General features: G+C 40.3%; 1 pseudogene; it reads left to right on the top strand.

Annotated features, from left to right (window-relative positions):
* The first annotated feature begins 2,927 nt into the window (after positions 1–2,927).
* LOC141636389 (small nucleolar RNA R71) lies at positions 2,928–3,026 on the top strand (annotated as a pseudogene).
* The last annotated feature ends 2,094 nt before the right edge of the window (positions 3,027–5,120 follow it).

Below are 5,120 nucleotides of genomic sequence, written 5' to 3'. Positions count from 1 at the left end.
TTGTTTAAGTACCAGCTAGGGACGCTCAGATCAGGCTCGGGACGCGCGGATCGTCTTACAAGACATCCTGAAATTGCAAACCAGTGCCAGAACGCGCGGATAAGTTTCAGCTCGAGCGGATTTTTGAGGAGATGCTCGGATTCACCTGGGGACGTGCACATTTCCTTACAGCGTAATTTCATAGACTGGTAGTCCTCCCAGGATGCGTAGATTGATGCGAAGACTAGCATTCTAAGGATGGGGACGAGCGTCCTGAGGATGATCTGGTAAGGATTTCTTATAGAGCATTTTCTTCAATTCAAACTTTCCCAGGACTCGCGTCCTAAGTCAGGATGCTCGGATGCATGCTGGGGACGCTCGGATCCTCTTCAGCTCCCATGAGCTCAGGTTCGCTTATGGGGATTCCTTTTCCCATGTCATTCTTTCTTCTTCTCCTTTGTTAAATGTTGTGGGTGCACTACAAAGGCTTGGTTAGCCTAGGCATTTGCCATCCCCACACTTGGTCAAACACTACACATCAAAACACGTTAAAATACCTCCCTCACTTGCTCTCATGTCAAAAATCTTGATCGAAGCACAAAAATGCAAATCCAAAAATGACAAAAATGCAATAAAGGAAATGAAATGCGAGTTAAGGGGTTAGAATATTTACAAATGGTGGTTTAGGGATGACTCCACTAAACTCTCATTCTTGGATGAGATGTCAAGGGGGCAAAGCCAAGGTGTTGTTGATGTTGCTCAACACTATGTAGACCTAGTCGAAGGCTTGCTCGTTTTCATGATAAAGGTCTTGGGTAGACCTTTTCACTTTGTTCTCTTCATTGTTGTAGTCACCCAAGTCAAAGTGATGACAAGGATCCACAAAGCCTTGGTCTAAGGTCATAGCATTTCCAATATAAGGATTGACCAATCCTTCAAATTCATCGTCCCATAGACCCCAAACTTCACTTGCTTTTTCCCCAATGATGTCATGAGTTGACAAGAGCAACTCTCCTTTCTTGTTATCTTGGCCAATGAGGCCTTCTTCATTACTTGTCATGATGGGTGAGCTATTCAAGCTCTCATTGTTGTTGAAAATTCCTTGCTCTCCGAATAGAGCTACTTGAAAGTCATCCACTTTCTTCTTTCATATGGGTGGTGTTTCTTTACCCATGGCTTGATCTTTACATAGAAATTATAACTTATTCATATCACTTTCTCGGCTATAGTGATCGACCATGAAGCATGGCTCATGCAGTTGGGGAGCTCTCATTGTTTTGTCAAGATTGAAAGTGATTGTCTCGGCCCCTACTTCAAGTGTGAGCTGTCCTTGTTTCACATCGATAACCGCTCTGACGGTATGCAAGAAAGGTCTTCCTAAGATGATAGGAATGTTGGAATCTTCCTTCCATGTTTACAATAACAAAGTCTACCGGGATGAAGAATTTGCCAATTCTCACGGGCACATCCAACATACCCCTAAAGGTATCTTTGTCGATCGATCCGCCATTTGAAGAGTGATGTTGGTGCATTTGAGCTCTCCCATTCCTAGCCTCTTACACACCGAGTATGGCATGACACTTACACTTGCTCCAAGGTCACATAATGCTTTGTTGATTGTAGTGTCGCCAATGGTACATGGAATAGAAAAACTTCCTGGATGTCTGAGCTTTGGAGGGGAACTCCCTTGAAGAATAGCATTACTCACTTTGGTAAAGGCAATAGTCTCCAACTTTCGGATGGATTTCTTCTTAGTAAGGATGTCTTTCATGTACTTTGCATAAGCTGGAACATGGTTGATCAATTCCGTGAATGGGATTGAGACTTCTAAGTTCTTCATAATTTCCATGAACTTTCCAAGTTGGTGATCAAGCTTAGGCTTAGCTTGGCAACTTGGGAATGGAAGTATAATCACAATAGGCTCTTTGTCCTTAGCCTTCTCTTCATTCTTCTAATTTGAAATTTCTTTGGTGGTAGGATCTACCTCCTTAAAGTTCTCCATAACTCTTTGTTTGTCACTAACATCCACAATATCTTCATCAATTCGCCTCTTCGGCCCCTCATATCTTGTACCACTCTTCAAATGGATGGCACTAACCGTCTCATGTCTTGGGGAATTACCTTGGAGCGGTAATTGCCCCTTTTGTCTTTGAGAGCTAGAAGATGCTAATTGAGTCATTTGAGTTTCTAACATTTTGGTGTGGGCAAGAATGTTGTTGATGGTGATTTCCTTAGCTTGGCTATCTTTTTGCATTTGGGTGAAGAATTCTTGTTGGTTCTTTTGCATTTGGAGGACCGCTTTTTGAACATCAAAGCTTTGGTCATTTGATTGGTTGTAGGAAGGTTGATTTTGATAACCTTGGCTTTGGTTGAAAAAGGGTCTTTGAGCTTGGTTTCTCATTGAAGGTGGGCTGTATGTGGGTTGGGGGTTTTGAACATTTGGGCTCTTGTATGAAAGATTTGGATGAAATTTGGTATTCTCATTATAGTAGTTGGAATAAGGGGTGCCATTCTTGTATGCTTGGAAAGCATTAACTTGTTCATTTGTTCCCCTACATTCGCTTTGACCATGTCCCAAGGTTTCACAACTTTCACATACTCCACTTGGGATTAATGATGATTCCACCATAGCATTAACATGTTGTTTGGGTAATTTGGAAGCTTCATCAAGCTTAGCCATTGGCTTCTCAAACTTCAAATTGATGGTGTCGATATGAGCACTTAGTTGAGCACCCAATTGAGTGATGGAATCTACCTCATGCTTTCCTCCTCTAGTGGCCTTTCGGGGCCTATTATATTAGGATTTATGAACTGCCATCTCTTCGATTTTGGCCCATGTTTGATTATCATCAACTTCGGTAAACATCCCATTGGATCCCATATTAAGAACATTGCGGGAGTCTTCATATAGGTCGTTCCAAAATTGTTGCACAAGGAACCATTCACTAAGTCCATGGTGTGGACAAGAACGACAAGTGTCCTTAAATCTCTCCCATGCTTCATATAATGATTCCTCATCCCTTTGCTTGAACCCGGTGATTTAGGCTCCCAACATATTACTTTTCTCCGGAGGAAAGAATTTCTTGTAGAAGGAAAGTGCTAACTTGTCCCGTGAATCAATACCAAGGGTAGCCTTATCTAGGCTCCTTAACCATTGCTTTGTGGTACCGATCAAAGAAAAAGGAAACAATTCCCATCGGATTTGGTCTTGAGTAACTCCGATTTGAGAAATTGCATCACAATAGTCACAAAAAGTCTCCATATGTGAATGAGGATCTTCACTAGGCATCCCTTCAAATTGACTTCTCTCAACTAATTGTATGAATCCGGATTTGGCCATGAAATTACCGGTTAAATGTGGTGGTGTAGGAGTACCATTTGGTAGGTTCTCCTCAGTTGGTTGATTTTGTGGTGGGTTTTGAATTCGGTTATCCTCTCCTTCTCTTGCAAAAAAGGTTGACAAACTCAATGTTATTTGGTTGAATGTCCACAATCTCACCAATACCTATAACTCTAGAAGTACCTCTAGCAACTCTTCTATTGGTTGTTAAGGTCCTTCAATCTCGAAATCAATAGGTAATAGATTACCTTGTGATCTCCTAGTCATGCAAAATTTCAAACAACTCGAAAACAATTAGAACAACCTTGAGGAGATTGACTTCCCCAAGGTAAATAAAGACACAACTAAAAACAATTAACGAAAATCAAATCAATTGAACACCGTCCCCGGCAACGGCGTCATTTTTGGTGTGGTTTAAAACTCGTCTTCAAAAGCTACCAACCAAAACAATATTTATAACTTCAAAACTACTCTTATTAAAGAGGTAAGTAAAGGTCGGATCCCAAGGGACGGGAATTGATGTAGGATTTTCATTTTCAAGTAGCTATGTCTTAGGGGGTCACAAACTGGGTTGAGATAAGATGTGGTCTAAACTAATCAACAAGATGGATGTAAATTAAGTAAAGCAAATAAAGGGGTTGTAAACAATTGATTAAAAGCACTAGGGTGTCATGGGTTCATAGGGGATTCATGGAAATAGATTATACAATCATGTTCTTAAATAGATGCAAGCACTGATTGTTGTGATGGGGTCGAGTTAGTGAATATCTTACAATCCCTAAGAAGATTTAGGTTCCGGTGCCGAGTCGTCTAGACTGTACAACACCTACAAGTTGACTTAGTCTCCCCCTATTCAACTCTATGCATGGTCTAATGAGGCTCGAGTGTGTTTATGTCCTACAAGCCTCATTGAAAATATAAGAGGTGGGTAAAAAATGCAAGGATTCATAGGCTCGCATTTCATCAAACATCACATGTGCATAAGTTGAAATCACAACAAGCAAGCAAATTAATTATGAAAACATATTAAGATTAAGCATAGATCAATTCCCATGTTTGTTTTCCCTAATTCCCCATTAACCCTAGCTAAAGGACTACTCAATCATGATCAAGTTTAGCATGCTAATAAGGTTGTCAATCATACTAACAAAGCAAAACATGATGAATAAATGATATGTTTAACAATAATTAAACAAGGGTAAAAAGGAATTATACCTATGGAGATGATTAAAATAATAAAGCAAAGAATAATAGAAGTACTTGATGATTGATGGAAGGTTGTCGATCCTCCATTAAACCCCAATAATCTTCTAATTACCCAAATAAAACTAAGAAAAATTGAGAAATTAAGGAAAGATTAAAATTAATATTGAAAAGTGTATTACAACTAAATTAAAAGATGATTCAAACTTGATTAAGAGTTGATTTATAATGGATTAAAACTTGATGATAATCTAGGCAGTACAATGGGGTATTTATACTAAAATTAAGTACAAGGATTAGGGTTACTAAGGGCTAAAATCACTATTAAGACCTTAAGAGAAGCTTGAGGAATTACAAATCCAGAGGGACATGCGCGGATCATGCTTGCAACTCCCACCAGGATCCGCTCGTCCTCACCTAAAGCAAGGCCTGTCCTGTAAGAAGATTCGCTCGAGCTGGCAGTCGGGATGCCCGAATCGTGCTCTGATACGCTCGGATCATGCTCAGAGACGCTCAGATCATTGTTCTGATCTACTCGTCCTAAGCTCGGGCCGCTCGAATCATGGCACAGGATTCTTCTCTTGTTTGGCTCGTAATC

This window comes from Silene latifolia, chromosome Y (assembly GCF_048544455.1).
Source record: "Silene latifolia isolate original U9 population chromosome Y, ASM4854445v1, whole genome shotgun sequence".
Taxonomy (NCBI): Eukaryota; Viridiplantae; Streptophyta; class Magnoliopsida; order Caryophyllales; family Caryophyllaceae; genus Silene; species Silene latifolia.
The sequence above is the reverse complement of the archived record's forward strand: the minus strand, read 5'-3'. Positions and strand labels throughout refer to the sequence as shown.